Genomic DNA, 19608 nt, shown 5'->3' on the forward strand with positions numbered 1-19608 from the left:
GATCCAGGGTCATCATGACCCTCTTGTTATTCATTTTGTACAGACTAATGTAGCATTCTTGGGCACACTTCAGGGGCATTTGTGACTAAAGTCTGAAAAACCTGGTTTCTGTTTAATTTCAGTGTTTCTAAGCACCATTTTAGGTTTCTTGTTCCCACACAATTATTCCGATTATCTTTATAGCAATATAGACATTTATACAAAGTAGAATATGAAACATGTTGACAGTCTTGTCCATTTGTAGGGGTTTATTTTGCAGCAAATAATTGGAGCATTTATCAGAAGTGATGCAAACGAGGACAGGTTTGACAGTACATGGAGATCTACATCCTCGCTAGCTAAGGATGATGTTAATTCTGGGTGTTCTGTTTCAGTGACATTAAGAACAACTTTCACTACTTTAATTACAGTATCAACAGGTAACATTTGTTAGCATTTATGCAGTCATTCTAGTTCTGTTGTTATCTCACCTTAGCATAGAAGTGCTTGGGATCAGCTGTTTGGATTGTATGTCTCGAGGCTTAAGCTAAGCTAAGCTTTAAGGAGGTCACTTCTCCCTCAGCAGAGATTAGGGAGAAGTGGAGAGATTTTAGCACTGTGACATGCAAGTTGAAAAAGGAACTAAAACACTTATAACTATTTTTATGATTTCCTGTCTTTGTTATGTGGAGCTTAAATTATGCCATCATGTTTTTGAGTCAAGTTTCAACAGGCTGTTAGTGGATAACTGGAGGAGTGTTGAGAAAATATCAGGTGACTTGAATTTCGCTTTGATGTTAGATTAGAGGGAATTGGGGAACTACAAAGCAGCTATTTTGCTTAAGTCGCCCCCTAACTCTAACCCTGATGTCTTTCTTCCATCTGTCCACACGTTAATTCAGCTGACATCCTCTTTGAAACAACTGTCAGATTAGTCCGGGCATGGTACTCTATTAATCTTAATCAAATGTTTAAGATTGGCACCTTTTAAGGGCTGCCAGAGCTAAAGACAGAAAAAAAATAAAGGACTGCTTCTCATGAAGTGCTTGATGGATCTTTATCAGACTTGGTCTGTTGCATCATTATTAGATCCTCTCCCAATTTTAGCTCACCAGAGCACAAAGTGCAAAGGGTGAGCTGTTGTGATCGCTGACCATCTGCCAGCTGTCAGTACACTTTTCTTCAAACAGTATGTCCTTTTTAGCTCACCTGTCACGTAGTGCCAGGGTAAGCTTTTATGATCGCCCTTGGTCCGTCGTCAGTCCACAATTTCCTTATGAATACGATAGAGACCACATTTTGTATTTGATTTTAATCAAACTTGCACACAACTTTTAAGGGCTTAATATCTCGGTTCCTTTCGAAAACTAGCCGAATCCCGTTATTGGTTCCAGAGTTATGGCCCCTTAAAGGGCCAAAATTAGCTATTTTTGGCTTGTGAACAAGATGGAGACAACATTTTGCAATCAACTTTAATCAAACTTGCACACAACTTGTGTTGGCATAATATCTCGATTCCTTTTGAAACCTAGCCGAATCCCATTATGGGTTCCAGAGTTACGGCCCCTTAAAGGCCAATATTTGCTATTTTTTGCTTGTGAACACGATCGAGACAACATTTTGCAATCAACTTTAATCAAACTTGCACACAACTTGTATTGGCATAATATCTCGGTTCCTTTCGAAAATTGGCCAGATCCCGTCATGGGTTCCAGAGTTATGGCCCCTTAGAGGTCCAAAATTTGCTGTGTTGGCTTTTGCAACCATATAGAGACTTCATTTATGGTTTGATTTGATACAAACTTGCAAAATATACTCAACAACAATAAATCTTTGATTCCATGATGATTCTGTCGGATCCAATCACAGATTCTGGAGTTATTTTATATCTGATTACCTCCCCTGATTTTAATCAAAATGGATTTATATCAGTGAGTCCTTAATGGACTCAGTTAAAATTTCATTATTGTTATTAGTTGGACTCAGACAATCAGGGTAGATACCAATGGACTGATTTAATGTCAAATTACCTCCATTTATTTCAAATTGAAATGAGTATATCTTGGTAATTAATGAAAATAATGATTTGAAATTTCATTTATGCCATCGGATGGACTTGGACAATCAGTGAAGATACATATGGACTGAATTTATGACAAATTACCTCCCTTTATTTTTAGCTCACCTGTCACAAAGTGACAAGGTGAGCTTTTGTGATCGCGCGGTGTCCGTCGTCTGTCGTCCGTGCGTGCGTCCGTAAACTTTTGCTTGTGACCACTCTAGAGGTCACAATTTTCATGGGATCTTTATGAAAGTTGGTCAGAATGTTCATCTTGATGATATCTAGGTCAAGTTGGAAACTGGGTCACGTGCGGTCAAAAACTAGGTCAGTAGGTCTGAAAATAGAAAAACCTTGTGACCTCTCTAGAGGCCATATATTTCACAAGATCTTCATGAAAATTGGTCAGAATGTTCACCTTGATGATATCTAGGTCAAGTTCGAAACTAGGTCACGTGCCGTCAAAAACTAGGTCAGTAGGTCTAAAAATAGAAAAACCTTGTGACCTCTCTAGAGGCCATATATTTCATAAGATCTTCATGAAAATTGGTCAGAACATTCACCTTGATGATATCTAGGTCAAGTTCGAAACTCGGTCACGTGCCATCAAAAACTAGGTCAGTAGGTCAAATAATAGAAAAACCTTGTGACCTCTCTAAAGGCCATATTTTTCATGGGATCTGTATGAAAGTTGGTCTGAATGTTCATCTTGATGATATCTAGGTCAAGTTCGAAACTGGGTCACGTGCTATCCAAAACTAGGTCAGTAGGTCTAAAAATAGAAAAACCTTGTGACCTCTCTAGAGGCCATATATTTCATGAAATCTTCATGAAAATTGGTCAGAACGTTCACCTTGATGATATGTAGGTCGAGTTGGAAAATGGGTCACGTGCCATCAAAAACTAGGTCACTAGGTCAAATAATAGAAAAACCTTGTGACCTCTCTAGAGGCCATATTTTTCATGGGATCTGTATGAAAGTTAATTTGAATGTTCATCTTGATGATATCTAGGTCAGGTTCGAAAGTGGGTCACGTGCCATCAAAAGCTAGGTCAGTAGGTCAAATAATAGAAAAACTTTGCGACCTCTCTAAAGGCCATATTTTTCATTGGATCTGTATGAAAATTGGTCTTAATGTTCATCTTGATGATATCTAGGTCAAGTTCGAAACAGGGTCATGTGCGGTCAAAAACTAGGTCAGTAGGTCTAAAAATAGAAAAACCTTGTGACTCTCTAGAGGCCATACTTGTGAATGGATCTCCATAAAAATTGGTCGAATGTTCACCTTGATGATATCTAGGTCAAGTTTAAAAACTGGGTCACGTGCCATAAAAAACTAGGTCAGTAGGTCAAATAATAAAAAACCTTGTGACCTCTCTAGAGGCCATACTTTTCATGGGATCTGTATGAAAGTTGGTCTGAATGTTCATCTTGATGATATCTAGGTGAAGTTTGAAACTGAGTCAACTGCGGTCAAAAACTAGGTCAGTAGGTCTAAAATTATTAAAATCTTTTGACCTCTCTAGAGGCCATTTTTTTTCAATGGATCTTCATGAAAATTGATCTGAATGTTCACCTTGATGATATCTAGGTCAATTTCGAAACTGGGTCATGTGCGGTCAAAAACTAGGCCAGTAGGTGTATAAAAATAGAAAACCTTGTGACCTCTCTAGAGGCCATATTTTCATGAGATCTTCATAAAAAATTAGTGAGAATGTTCACCTTGATGATATCTAGGTAAAGTTCAAACAGGGTCACGTACCTTCGAAAACTAGGTCAATAGGTCAAATAATAAAAACCTTGTGACCTCTCTAGAGACCATATTTTTCAATGGATCTTCATGAAAATTGGTCAGAATGTTCACCTTGATGATATCAGGTCAAGTTTAAAAACTGGGTCACGTGCCATAAAAAACTAGGTCAGTAGGTTCAAATAATAAAAAACCTTGTGACCTCTCTAGAGGCCATACTTTTTCATGGGATCTGTATGAAAGTTGGTCTGAAAAAATTCATCTTGATGATATCTAGGTCAAGTTTGAAACTGAGTCAACTGCGGTCAAAAATAGGGTCATTTAGGTCTAAAATTATTAAAATCTTTTGACTCTCTAGAGGCCATATTTTTCAATGGATCTTCATGAAAATTGATCTGAATTTTCACCTTGATGATATCTAGGTCAATTTCGAAACTGGTTCATGTGCGATCAAAAACTAGGTCATTGGTATAAAAATAGAAAAACCTTGTGACCTCTCTAGGGGCCATATTTTTTCATGAGATGTTCATGAATTTTAGTGAAATGTTCACCTTGATGATATCTAGGTAAGTTCAAAAACAGGGTCACGTACCTTCGAAAACTAGGTCAATAGGTCAAATAATAGAAAAACCTTGTGACCTCTCTAGAGACATATTTTTCAATAATCTTCATGAAAATTGGTCAGATATTTTATCTTAAATAATATCTGGGTCAAGTTCAAAACTGGGTCACTTTGAGCTCAAAAACTAGGTCACTATGTCAAATAATAGAAAAAACGACGTCATACTCAAAACTGGGTCATGTGGGAAGAGGTGAGCGATTCAGGACCATCATGGTCCTCTTATGTAAATGAATATATTTAGCAGCTTCTAATGAGATTGGTTTGAAACGTTATTTATGTTATTTTCTAGAGTTATTGTCCCTGAAATAGTAAACAATGCACATTTTCACCTTGTGATGCACCTTGATCAAAAATGTATTTGATGTAAACTTTATGAAACCTTGCTTGAGTCTTTATCCTGATGTGACCTTGCACACTTGGCATTCTTCTTGAGAATCTTAGCGCTTATTACAGAGTTATGGCCCTTGAAATAGCCAAAACAGTGGATTTTTTGTTTGTGATGCTCATAGCTCAAAAAGTATATGTAGAGATAGTACCTAAGTTTTTCAAATCATAGGTTTGAAGTTAAAAAGCTTTGAAATGAAGACAGATGTCCATATATTTCTCAAAAACAGAAATATAGACACTATTTTAACCAAAAAGTGGGGAGTTTATGAGCATTTAATTTTTTATTGTTAAAGAAATTTTTTGATAAAGAAATGAAACCCTCTTCTCGAACATGCAGAGCAAAAACATCAAAGGGACAAAATATAGTGAATATTTACTAATTGGGTGCATTTGATTTAACATTCAACTTTGATCTCGATTGCTCAATACTGATCCATGATACTGTGTGCTAAAAAATTAGAACATTTGGAACAGTCTATTAACAGCAAAACTATGCTTTAGCAGAATGCAAATAGTGAAGCTCTAACTGGGACTCGAACCCAGGACCTCTCACACTTAAGGCAGACACTCTACCACTTCCCTATCACAACAGCAGCTAATAACTAAGCAGTTTAATTGCCTGGATTACTTGCGTGAGCTGAACAATAATCGGTGACTCCGGATTATCGGCGTATTCCCTTTGTTACCTAACGGCAATTTTCGTGTAAAGAAAAAATATAATCTAATGCTGCAAACGTCATAATTGGTCAATTTTCCCCGAATTTCTCTGACATGTTGTTCAGAATATGAACTTACTGACTGGTAGTACCAGTGAAATATAACTTACACTGAATCTTTTATATTTGCCCTTTTAGCAGCTGTTGAACGGAAAAAGACCATGACATTGTCCAAATATAAGTAATTATTTTACCAGTTTTGAGATAATTTCAAAAATGGGAAATTCAGTTACAAACAAATACCTTTCTGCAACACATGGAGTCATTAGCATTCACTGTCAATCAGTATTATAACTAAGATCGAGTGTCATTCATACATTTCAAAGATTATAGACGGAGTCTTTTGTTTTCATTTTTTATCGTAACCGGTGCATCTGTAAAAATCACTTTAGTTTGAAAAATCGAAGTATGCGAAGAGCTATGGTACGGTCTCTAGTATATGGCTTAGAATAATGAATCCTTTTCATAAAATGTTTGTTGAGGCTATACCTCCTTAAGACTGCAAGCATTTGAATTATTGCCCCTTATTTATGGCAAATGAATCAGTGGGGGCACATCCTGTGTCTTACAGACACATTCTGGTTCTTTCTACTTTGCTATAATATGCTTGTAATGCTCCCTAAAAGTGAGGAAGCGTAATTATAGTTGCCATTTTCTGTACAGAAGTTATTGAAAATACCAAGTTGTAACTTTGACATTAGATCCATTTTTATTAGCTCACCTGTCACATAGTGACAGGGTGAGCTTTTGTGATCACTCTTCGTCCGTCGTCCATCCACAATTTCGTGTCTGCACAATAGTGGTTTCATTTATGATTTTATTTTAACCAAACTTGCACACAACTTGTATCACCATAAGATCTTGGTTCCTTCCTTGAACTGGCCAGATCCCATGATGGGTGCCAGAGTTATGGCCCCTGAAAGGGCCAAAATTAGCTATTTTGACCTTGTCTGCACAATAGCAGCTTCACTTATGATTTGATTTTAACCAAACTTGCATAAAACTTGTGTCACCATAAGATCTCGGTTCCTTTCTTGAACCGGCCAGATCCCATTATGGATGCCAGAGTTATGGCACCTGAAAGGGCTAAAATTAGCTATTTTGACCTTGTCTGCGCAATAGCAGCTTCACTTATGATTTGATTTTAACCAAACTTGCATAAAACTTGTGTCACCATAAGATCTCAGGTCCTTTCTTGAACTGTCCAGATTCCATTATGGGTTCCAGAGTTATGGCCCCTGAAAGGGCAAAAATTAGCTATTTTGACCTTGTCTGCACAGTATCAGCTTCATCATTATGTCTCCAACCACACAGTGGTGTGGGAGACATATTGATTTACTCCAGTCTGTGTGTCTGTCACAAAGCTTGTCCGCACTCTAAGTCGAACATTTCTCATCCAGTTTTCACCAAACTTGAACAAAATGTGTTTGACCATAAGAGCTCGGCCAAGTTCGATAACTAGCCAAATCGGTCCATGCATCTTGGATTATGGCCCTTGAATTACCAAAAATCGGCCTTTTTACTCTTGTCCCCACTCTAATTTAAACATTTTTCATCCGATCTTCACCAAACTTGAACAAAATGTGTTTGGACCATGAGACCTCGGCCAAGTTCGATAACTAGCCAAATCGGTCCCGCTTTTGGAGTTATGGCCCTTGAATTATCGAAAATTGGCAGTTTTACTCTTTTCCGCACTCTAAGTCGAAAATTTTTCATCCGATCTTCACCAAACTTGAACAAATGTTTTGAAACCCTGAGAACTCGGCCAGGTTTGATAATTTGCCAAATTGGGCTAGGCATTTGGAGTTACGGCCCTTGAATTACCCCAAAAATCCGCCTTTTTACTCTTGTCCCCTCTCTAAATCCAACATTTCTCATCCGATCTTCACTAAACTTGAACAAAATGCGTTTGGCCATAAGACCTTAGCCAAGTTCGATAACTAGCCAAATCCACCCAAGCACTTTTGATTTATGGATCTTGAATAACTGATTGGATCCACTCATCCAGACCATATAATTGGATCCACTCGTCTAAACCATCTAAAGAAACTAGACATTTTACATAGGGGCAGTTGTGTGAGACATGCGCTTTTCTCAAAAGCAGCTCTAGTTCATGATTTGATTTTAACCAAACTTGCACACAACTTGTATCACCACAATATCTTGGTTCCTTTCTTCAACTGGCCAGATTCCTTTATGGGTTCAAGAGTTATGGCCCCTGATAGGGCCAGAATTAGCTATTTTGACCTTGTCTTCGCAATAGCAGCTTCATTTATGAATTGAATTTAATCAAACTTGCACAAAACTTGTGTCACTATAAGATCTTGGTTCCTTATTTAAACCGGCCTATTTTGACCTTGTCTGCACAATAGGACCTTCATTTATGATTTGACTTTAACCAAACCAGCACACAACTTGTATCACCATTATAAAGATCTTGATTCCTTTTTATACGCCTGAAGGGGCGTATTATGTTATCGCCTCAGTGTCCATCTGTCTGTCTGTCTGTTGGTTAGCAATTCCCCTTCCATTCTGTAACTCTTGAAACCCTTGAAGGATTTCAAAGAAACCTGACACCAAAAAGTTCACCTCATCGAACGACGTGCATAGCGCAGTTTCGGATGGCTCACTTCAAGGTCAAGGTCCACTTAGGGTCAAGGTCATATGACTTTGTTTTGTGTGTATATTGCTCTGCATTTGCGTTGCATTGCAGTGCTCTTGTTTTTATTTGGCAGATCCTTCTTTTGTTCACTTACAATAATTGTTTTTAATTACTTCTTTTTAGTTTACTATAAATAGCTTTTTTTAGTAACTTTTTTTTCTATTTGGGCCCAGACCACTTTTTTGTGGTACAACATGGATGGTACCTCCAAGTTTAAGGTGTATTTTGACATATCTGTACCTTGTAAGAATTTTTGTTTTTTTTCTTTTTGGTTTGTTGTTCCTGTCCTTTGGACTTTTGGCTATATAGAAAATGATTTCAAAACAGTTTTACACAAGACTAGTGTTCCTTGGGTGATCCTCTAGTATATTCCTTCAAATAATTTTGATTCAGCAAAAAGATGGCCCCCAAGGGGTTTTGCTTATTTTCCCTATATGCCTATATAGAACTTTGAAAATCATTTTGTCAGAAACTGCTGGTCCGTTTTCAAAATAATTTTACACAAATATTTCTTGGGTGACCCTCTACCAAATTCCTTCAAATAATTTTGATTCATTGAAAAAGTGGCTTGGGGAGGGGCTCATTTTCCAATATGGCTATACAGAAAACCTTGTATGAAACTACTGGCCTGATTTGAAAATAATTTTATTTGAAGTAACTTCAAGAAAATGTCATCTACATTTTCTCATAATTCTTTTGATTGATCTTGATTATGATTTTTTGACCTTCTTGTTTTTAAGTGCAGTGATAAGAGGTGAGCAATATAGGGCCATTATGGCCCTCTTGTTTACTTTATTTCTAGATTTGATCCTTCTCAGATCATTCCTGCATGTGTGTTTGTTAGAACTTGGATACTATTGATTGAAATTGTATGAATTTTAAAACTGATTAGTATTGAAGCCTCAATGTACATACATTACTTTAATTGATTTCATTGATTTATTACCATGCATAATCTGAGGAAAAAGTATATTTGAAATAAGTTGCATGGAAGCATACTGTTTTACCCTCAAAATCAGTCATTCGTGTGCATCCTGTATTCATTTCCTGTTGTTTGATATTTATATAACCTTACCATTTAGACTATAGTACCAGTACATCAATCACTAGCTGATTCTCAAGCCCTTCAGGCCTTTGATAATTTCTGTTATAACAAACATGACATTACCTGTATTTTTGCATAAGAAAACACAAGGAACACAGTTTCAAAAAAGTAATTGTTTACACAATGATTTTGAGTACAAACAATTATTTTTGGTACCTACAGCAATTACCAACATTGCGTCAGTTACTTTTTATGCCCCCGAAGGGAGGCATATAGTTTTTGAACCGTCTGTCGGTCTGTCAGTCTGTCCGCAATTTTCGTGTCCGGTCCATATCTTTGTCATCGATGGATGGATTTTCAAATAACTTGGCATGAATGTGTACCACAGTAAGACGACGTGTCGCGTGCAAGACCAAGTCTGTAGCTCAAAGGTCAAGGTCACACTTAGACATTAAAGGGTAGTGCATTGATGGCGTGTCCGGTCCATATCTTTGTCATCGATGGATAGATTTTCAAATAACTTGGCATGAATGTGTACCACAGTAAGACGACGTGTCGCGCGCAAGACCAGTTCTGTAGCTCAAAGGTCAAGGTCACACTTAGACTTTAAAGGATATGCATTGATGGGCGTGTCCGGTCCCTATCTTTGTCATCGATGGATGGATTTTCAATAACTTGGCCCTGAATGTGTACCACAGTAAGACGACAGTCGCGCGCAAGACCCAGGTCCGTAGCTCAAAGGTCAAGGTCACACTTAGACATTAAAGGATAGTGCATTGATGGCGTGTTTCCCCTCCATATCTTTTTCATCCATGGATGGATTTTCAAATAACTTGGCATGAATGTGTACCACAGTAAGACGACCGTGTCGTGCGCAAAAAACCCAGGTCTGTAGCTCAAAGGGCAAGGTCACACTTAGACGTTAAAGGTCATTTTTCATGATATGCATTGATGGGCGTGTCCGGTCCATATCTTTGTCATTCATGCATGGATTTTAAAATAACTACGCATGAATGTGTGAAAACAGTAAGACGACGTTCCCCCGCCAGACCCAGCTCCGTAGGTCAAAGGTCCCAAAACCCTCTAACATCGGCCATAACTATTCATTCAAAGTGCCATCGGGGCATGTGTCATCCTATTGAGACAGCTCTTGTTGAAATTTCTTACAGAATCTAGTCAAATGGGTCATTAAATTATGATACGTCCGTCTCTGGAAGAGTGGGGCGTAGTATGTGAACACCCGTGGCGGCGGGCTGGCAGTCGGCGTCCAAAAGCATGTCTCCTCTCTAAGTCAAACAGTTTTCATCCAATCTTCACCAAACTAGGTGACAATGTTTGCTGGCAAAACATCTCGGCCAATATCGATAACCAGCAAAATCCCTCCAGGCACTCTCTTGAGTTATGGCCCTTTAATTACTCAAAATCTGTAAATTTAGCCTTGTCTGCCTTCTAATTCAAACAGTTTTCATCCAATCTTTACCAAACTTGGTGACAATATGTGTTGGCATAATATCTTGGCCATGTTCGATAACCAGCAAAATCCCCCAGGTAGTTATGGCCCTTGAATTACTTGAAAATCTGCAAATTTAGCCTTGTGCGCTCTCTAACAGTTTTCATTCAGTCTTCACCAAACTTGCTGACAGTGTTTTGGGCAAAATATCTTGGCCACGTTCGATAACCAGCCAAATCGCCCCAGACTCTCTTAGGTTATGGCCTTTGAATTAGGCCAAATTCGATGACAGACGTATTTTGTGACAGTCTGCCACTCTTGTTATCTATAATTATCAACTCTCAAGTCTCACTTAGTTCATGGTAAAATTCTATCTTAGTTATTGACAGAAGTTGTCAACTGATGTTGTTCTTGGGTTTTCCAGGCAGACTGTGTATAGAGTTTTGCTGCCCTTTTCAACATGTGGTTTATTATAAGGTAAACCAACAAAAGGTCAAAAAGTATTTTAGCAAACATAGCAATATATCAGCACTTCGAAGAAACACTTGACAGTAATGACAAGCAACAAGGTGAATTTTATACCAGTACCCTTGTACTTTGTTTGTTTTTGTGGCAAAACTATTCAGCATTGTTATTTGGGTGAGGGGGGATGGGTGAGGGGGGGCGGGGGGGGGGGGTGAGGGGTCAATCAATCGAAGGAAAACAAACAATATTTCATTTTATGCCTTAGATTGCATCTGTGCTACAAAAAGTGGTTATTAGGAAACAAACAAGATGTAGATACCAGATGTCCCTCTGAGTAGGAACAAGTATTCAGCACTAGCAAGGCAATTCAAAAATAAAAGTCTGGTATAATACTGTATTAATACACAATTTTTACAGTAAATACATGGGCGGAGCAAGTGAAAAAGAAGTTTTGATTGCAAGAATAATGATATAACAGTTAAGAGACTTTAAGAAAAAACAAATTAACACTTGAAATATTTTAACACCTGGTGTCTGGTGTAATTTCAGGGTCTACAACCACCAGCTCCACCAACACATCCACCAGCTCCAACACCACTGCAACAGTAAATGCTTCTACAACATCAACAGCAACAAACACACCTACAACTGCTCCTATAATTATTCCGTGTGATGATACTTGTATCATTATTATAGTAGTATGTGTTGTGCTATTTGTTGCACTTCTTGCCTTATTCTTTGCCTGCTGTTTGCTTAGATGTAGAAGAAATAATAAAAAGAAAAAAGACAAGTCTAAAGTGACCAAATCAGGTCAATCCTATGATAATGACATAAACCTCAGACAGTGTGATGACCGCTGATGCAAGTGGTAGAAACTGGGGAGAAAATAATAGACATTGACACTGCAAGCAAACAAAGGCTTGTTAATGTTGCAGGAAGAACATTCATTATTGCCTTACATGTAATTGCAACAGTAAGAAGGTATCTCTGTTGAACAGAATAAATTTATGATATACTTATTCGTCATCAAATGAAATTGTAAAAAGGATATATTTTTAGTAGTATTATATGGATAGAGATTACTTACACTAATTTATACAAATACTTCGAAAACAAGAGAAATTTTAGATAAAGGTGCTCAAGGTAACCTAGTATGATCATTTAACATCCTGCATCCTCTGGAGTATGTTATCATTTCTGTCAGACAACACCTCTTAAACCATTTCATTGAAGATGAAACTTGTTCCAATAGTGCAGTGTGGCTGCATGTATGGGTCATATGCTGCACATATGGGTCACATGCTGCACATATGAGTCACATGCTGCACATATGGGTCACATGCTGCACATATGGGTCACATGCTGCACCTATGTTCAAACAAAATTTTACCAGCAGGTGTAATATTAAAAAAAAAAAATTGCAGAAATCTTCTTGTTCAACACACTACAAATATTTTTCTAACTATTCTAAGTCAACAAAAGCATGGTTACCAGAAGGTGGGGCTGGTTTTCTTTGGAAGGATAAAAAGTAATTAAAAAAAAATGTTGTTAAAGATTGTTTTCATATGATTTGTAAAAAACTTGCCTGTTATTGAGCAGGGCTGGTTTCCATTTGTGTTTCTACTCAGTGATCTAGCACTATCATGGCCTTCTTGTGAAAGCATTTATGTGAAAATACTGTAGTTCTATATCCAGGGTTCATACAGGCCTTGAAAAGTCCTTTAATTCAATAAATATATAAGTCCTTGAAAATGACATAAACCCCCAAAACCTGAAAAAAAAAGTACTTGAATTTTGTGGGGGGGGGGGGGACAGCTGGAATTAACCTCTAACTTCTGAAAACATTCTGTCCTGTAGAAATAAATAAGGTTTAAAATAAATCAGAGAAAATAGTAATAAATTCTTGAAAACGCAGGATAGGGTCACAAATTGATTTCCTTATAATTATGCTTTGATAGTGGTCTGGGGCCACATTTTATCCAGATTTACACAGTGTGCTTACTTATCTCTGCTGTATCATCGTTTGTATATTTTTAGCTGAAACACAGTGATTGTGATAATAAATGTTAATTTGCTAATTGAAGTCAAACTTGCGAGTTATTTCAAAGAATAAAATGAGTAAAAAAGACCTTTGACCCAGTGTTAAGAAAAAACTGTAGCTCTCTTTTAGGCTTTGAATTAATTAAGGCCTTTGAATTAATATTTGTGTAAGTGTAAAATGAAGTTTTGATAAATGTAATCAGAAGATATGATTTGAGAAACAAATACAGAACCCACATTCGAGTTATTTGATGACTAAATTTTTAGCTCACCCTAGCAGAAAGTGCTTTGTGACTCAATCTTTATGAAACTTGATTAGAATGTTTTGTCTTGATGTTTTCTAAATCAAGGTTAAATCTGGGTCATGTAAGGTCAAAAACAAGGTCACCAGATGAAATCAAAGGAAAAGCTTGTGAACACTGTAGAGGCCACTTTTTTGCTCCAATCTTCCCGATACCTTGACAGAATATTAAATTTTGTTTTCATGATAATTTGGAAAAGTTTGAATCTTGGTCATGTGGGGTCAAAAACTAGGTCACTAGATCAAATCAAAGAAAATGCTTGTTTACATTTGAGGCCACTATTTTTGGTCCAATCTTTAAAAGAAAGGCAACATTTTTGTGCCCCCCCATGAGTGGTGGGGGCATATAGATTTGGTCTTGTCCGTGCGTCCGTCCGTCCGTGTGTCCGTCCGTCCATCCGTCCGTCCGTCCGAAGTTCGTGACACGCCTAGCTCAAAAAGTATTTGATATAAATTCATGAAATCTTGCATGAGTCTTTATCATGATATGAACTTGCGCACCTCCTATTTTTCGTCTGGCTCCGCCCCCTATTTTTAGCTCACCTGTCACAAAGTGACAAGGTGAGCTTTTGTGATCGCGCGGCGTCCGTCGTCCATCGTCCGTCCGTCCGTCCGTGCGTGCGTCCGTAAACTTTTGCTTGTGACCACTCTAGAGGTCACATTTTTCATGGGATCTTTTTGAAAGTTGGTCAGAATGTTCATCTTGATGATATCTAGGTCAAGTTCGAAACTGGGTCACGTTCCATCAAAAACTAGGTCAGTAGGTCTAAAAATAGAAAAACCTTGTGACCTCTCTAGAGGCCATATATTTCATGAGATCTTCATGAAAATTGGTCAGAATGTTCACCTTGATGATATCTAGGTCAAGTTCGAAACTGGGTCACGTGCCATCAAAAACTAGGTCAGTAGGTCTAAAAATAGAAAAACCTTGTGACCTCTCTAGAGGCCATATATTTCACAAGATCTTCATGAAAATTGGTCAGAACGTTCACCTTGATGATACCTAGGTCAAGTTCGAAACTGGGTCACGTGCCCTCAGAAACTAGGTCAGTAGGTCAAATAATAGAAAAACCTTGTGACCTCTCTAAAGGCCATATTTTTCATGGGATATGTATGAAAGTTGGTCTGAATGTTCATCTTGATGATATCTAGGTCAAGTTTGAAACTGGGTCATGTGCGGTCAAAAACTAGGTCAGTAGATCTAAAAATAGAAAAACCTTGTGACCTCTCTAGAGGCCATGTATTTCATGAGATCTTCATGAAAATTGGTCAGAATGTTTACCTTGAAGATATCTAGGTCAAGTTCGAAAGTGGGTCACGTGCCATCAAAAACTAGGTCAGTAGGTCAAATAATAGAAAAACCTTGTGACCTCTCTAAAGGCCATATTTTTCATGGGATCTGTATGAAAGTTGGTCTGAATGTTCATCTTGATGATATCTAGGTCGAGTTCGAAACAGGGTCATGTGCGGTCAAAAACTAGGTCAGTAGGTCTAAAAATAGAAAAACCTTGTGACCTCTTTAGAGGCCATACTTTTAAATGGATCTTCATAAAAATTGGTCAGAATGTTCATCATGATGATATCTAGGTCAAGCTCAAAACTGGGTCACGTGCCGTCAAAATGTAGGTCAGTAGGTCAAATAATGAAAAAACCTTGTGACCTCTCTAGAGGCCATATTTTTCATGGGATGTGTATGAAAGTTGGTCTGACTGTTCATCTTAATGATATATAGGTCAAGTTTGAAACTGGGTCAACTGCGGTCAAAAACTAGGTCAGTAGGTCTGAAATTAGAAAAATCCTTTGACCTCTCTAGAGGCCATATTTTTCAATAGATCTTCATGAAAATTGGTCTGAATGTTCACCTTGATGGTATCTAGGTCAGTTTCAAAACTGGGTCACATGCGGTCAAAAACTAGGCCAGTAGGTATAAAAATAGAAAAACCTTGTGACCTCTCTAGAGGCCATATTTTTCATGAGATCTTCATGAAAATTGGTCAGAATGTTCACCTTGATGATATCTAGGTCAAGTTCAAAACAGGGTCACGTACCTTTGAAAACTAGGTCAATAAGTCAAATAATAGAAAAACCTTGTGATCTCTCTAGAGGCCATATTTTTCAATGGATCTTCATGAAAATTGGTCAGAATTTTTATCTTGATGATATCTAGATCAAATTCAAAACTGGGTCACATGAGCTTAAAAACTAGGTCACTATGTGAAATAATAGAAAAAACGACTTCATACTGAAAACTGGGTCATGTGGGAACAGGTGAGCGATTCAGGACCATCATGGTCCTCTTGTTAGAGTTATGGCCCCTGAAATAGTCAAAAATGCACATTATCACCTTGTGACGCGCCTAGCTCAAAAAGTATTTGATATAGATTCTTGAAACCTTGCATGTGTATAAATCATGATATGAACTTGCGCACCTCCTATTTTTCATTTTGGTCCGCCCCCTATTTTCAGAGTTATGGCCCCTGAAATAGTCAAAAATGCACATTTTCACCTTGTGACACGCCTAGCTCAAAAAGTATTTCATATAAATTGATGAAACCTTGCATGAGTCTTTATCATGATATGAACTTGCGCACCTCCTATTTTTCATCTGGCTCTGCCCACTATTTTTAGAGTTATGGCCCCTGAAATAGTCAAAAATGCATATTTTCACCTTGTGACACGCCTAGCTCAAAAAGTATTTGATATAGATTCATGAAACCTTGCATGTATATTAATCATGATATGAACTTGCGCACCTCCTATTTTTCATTTGGGTCCGCCCCCTATTTTCAAAGTTATGGCCCCTGAAATAGTCAAAAATGCACATTTTCACTTGTGACACCCTAGCTCAAAAGTATTTCATATAAATTGTGAACCTAGCATGAAAACTTTATCATGATATGAACTTGCGCACCTCCAAATTTTTCATTTGGCTCCGCCCCCTATTTTTGAGTTATGGCCCCTGAAATAGTCAAAAATGCACATTTTCCCCCCTTGTGACACGCCTAGCTCAAAAAGTATTTGATATAGATTCATGAAACCTTGCATGTGTATTAATCAGATAAGAACTTGCGCTCCTCCTATTTTTCTTTGGGTCTGCCTCCTATTTTTTGAGTTATGGCCCTGAAATAGTCAAAAATGCACATTTTCACCTTGTGCACCCCTAGCTAAAAAGTATTTTCATATAAATTGATGAAACCTTGCATGAGTCTATATCAAGATATGAATTTGCGTACCTCCTATTTTTCGTCTGGCTATGCCCCCTATTTTTAGCTCACCTGTCACAAAGTGACAAGGTGAGCTTTTGTGATCACGCGGTGTCCGTCGTCCGTCCGTGCGTCCGTAAATTTTGCTTGGACCATCTAGAGGTCACCTTTTTCATGGGATCTTTATGAAGTTGGTCAGAATGTTCACCTTGATGATATCTAGCAGTTCGAAACTGGGTCCATGGGGGTCAAAAACTAGGTCAGTGGGTCTAAAAAAAGAAAAACCTTGTGATTTTCTTTTGAGGCCATATATTTCATGAAGTTTTCATGAAAATTTGTCAGAATGTTCACCTTGATGATATCTAAGTCAATTTTGAAAGTGGTCATGTGCCATCAAAAACAGGTCAGTAGGTCAAAAAATAAAAAAACCTTGTGACTCTCTGGGAGGCCATATTTTCCATGGGATCTGTATGAAAGTTGGTCTGAATGTTCATCTTGTATCTGGGTAAAGTTTGAAGGGGGGTCACGTGCCATCAAAAACTAGGTCAGTTGGTCAAATAATAGAAAAACCTTGTGACCTCTCTAAAGGCCATATTTTCCTGGATCTTCAAAGAAAATTGGTCTGAATGTTCATCTTGATGATATCTAGGTCAAGTTCCAAACAGGTCATGTGCGTTCAAAAAAATAGGTCAGTAGGTTTAAAAATAGAAAAAAAAACCCTTTTGATCTTTCTAGGGGCCATACTTTTGAATGGATCTCCATAAAATTGGTCAGAATGTTCACCTTGATGATATCTAGTCAAGTTCGAAAGTGGGTCAGTGCCATCCAAAAAGTAGGTCAGTAGGTCAAATAATGAAAAAAACGTTGTGACCCCTCTAGAGGCCATATTTTTCATGGGATCTGTATGAAAGTTGGTCTGAATGTTTATCTTGATGATATCTGGATCAAGTTTGAAACTGGGTCAACTGCGATCAAAAACTAGGTCAGTAGGTCTTGAAATAGAAAAACATTTTGACCTCTCTAGAGACCATATTTTTCAATGGATCTTCATGAAAATTGGTCATAATTTTTATCTTGATAATATCTAGGTCAAGTTCAAAACTGGGTCACATGAGCTCAAAAAACTAGGTCACTATGTCAAATAGAAAAAACGACGCCCATACCCCAAACTGGATCATGTGGAAGGGGTTTGAGCGATTCAGGACCATCATGGTCCTCTTGTTAGAGTTATGGACCCTGAAATAGTCAAAAATGCACATTTTCACCTTGTGACGCGCCTAGCTCAAAAAGTATTTAATATAAATGGTTGAAAACTTGCATAAGTCTTTATCATGGTAAAAACTTCCCACACCTCTAATTTTTTGGCTGGTTCCCCCCCTATTTTTAAAGTTATGGCCCCTGAAATAGTAAAAAAATGCACTTTTTCACCTGATTATGTGCCTAGCTCAAAAGTATTAAAATTAAATTCAGGAAACCTTGCAGGAGTCTTATCATGATGTGGCCTTTCACTCCTGGCATTTTTCTTGAGAATCTTACTCTTATTACAGAGTTATGGCCCTTGAAATAGCCAGAATAGTGGATTTTTTGTGTTTTGGGGATGCTCATAGCTCAAAAAATATAGGGCCTAAATAAAGAACCCTTTTCATAAAATTTTGTTGAGGCGTACCCCATTATGGGCTGCAAAAAATTTGAATTATTGCCCCCTTTTTTGTGGACTAATGTACCTGGGGGGCACACCCTGTGTCCTACAGACACATTCTAGTTCTTATGTAGCTTCGTCAGCTGGGATTTCATCAATTGTGAAAGAATTTTCAAAATTGGAGTAAAAATGAGAAAGTTACGAGCATTTAAATATTTGATCAAATTGGCAACCATTTTTAGCTCGACTATTCGAAGAATAAGTAGAGCTATCCTACTCACCACGGCCTTGGCGCGCACCCTGGGTAAGTTTTTCGTACCAGTCCCCCATTTTGACAAAGTCTTTTGAATAAAGCTATGAAACTTTCACACTTGTTTTTCCATCACCAGACCATTTATAGGCAAGAGCACATAAAACCCCTCAAGGATTTTGGCTGAAATTTTGGGCCCCCTTTTGACTTAGAAATCATGGTTTTGTTTTTCGTACCAGTTTATATTTTGTGTAAAGTGTTTGACATATGGCTTAAAAACTTTTATCACTTGTTCAGTATAATAGTCTCTATCTGTAGGAAAGAGAACATAACTCTGTCATCTATTTTGGCTGAATTATGGCCCTTTTTATGCCCCCGAAGGGAGGCATATAGTTTTTGAACCGTCTGTCATTCTGTCCGCAATTTTCGTGTCCGGTCCATATCTTTGTCATCCATGGATGGATTTTCAAATAACTTGGCATGAATGTGTACCACAGTAAGACGACGTGTCGCGCGCAAGACCCAGGTCCGTAGCTCAAAGGTCAAGGTCACAGTTAGACGTTAAAAGTCATATTTCATGATAGTGCATTGATGGGCGTGTCCGGTCCATATCTTTGTCATTCATGCATGGATTTTAAAATTTTTGGGCATGAATATGTACCACAGTAAGACGATGTGTCGCGCGCAAGACACAGGTCCGTAGCTCAAAGGTCAAGGTCACACTTAGACGTTAAAAGTCATTTTTGATGATAGTGCATTTATGGGCTTGTCCGGTCCATATCTTTGTCATCCATAGATAGATTTTCAAGTAACTACACATAAATGTGTGGCACAGTAAGACGACGTGTCGCGCGCAAGACCCAGGTCTGTAGCTCAAAGGTCAAGGTCACACTTAGACGTTAACGGTCATATTTCATGATAGTGCATTGATGGGCGTGTCCGGTCCATATCTTTGTCATTCATGCATGGATTTTAAAATTATTGGGCATGAATGTGTACCACAGTAAGACAAAGTGTCGCGCGCAAGACCCAGGTCAGT

At 37.9% G+C, this 19608-nt stretch overlaps 1 long non-coding RNA gene across 1 annotated transcript; it reads left to right on the forward strand.

The window, feature by feature from the left end:
* Positions 1-260: 260 nt before the first annotated feature.
* LOC128554182 (uncharacterized) lies at positions 261-13210 on the forward strand. The gene is made up of 2 exons (XR_008369543.1): positions 261-419; positions 11686-13210. It is a non-coding gene; the product is annotated as an uncharacterized LOC128554182 (long non-coding RNA).
* Positions 13211-19608: the final 6398 nt, after the last annotated feature.

Source organism: Mercenaria mercenaria, unplaced genomic scaffold (genome assembly GCF_021730395.1).
Source record: "Mercenaria mercenaria strain notata unplaced genomic scaffold, MADL_Memer_1 contig_4805, whole genome shotgun sequence".
Lineage (NCBI taxonomy): Eukaryota > Metazoa > Mollusca > Bivalvia > Venerida > Veneridae > Mercenaria > Mercenaria mercenaria.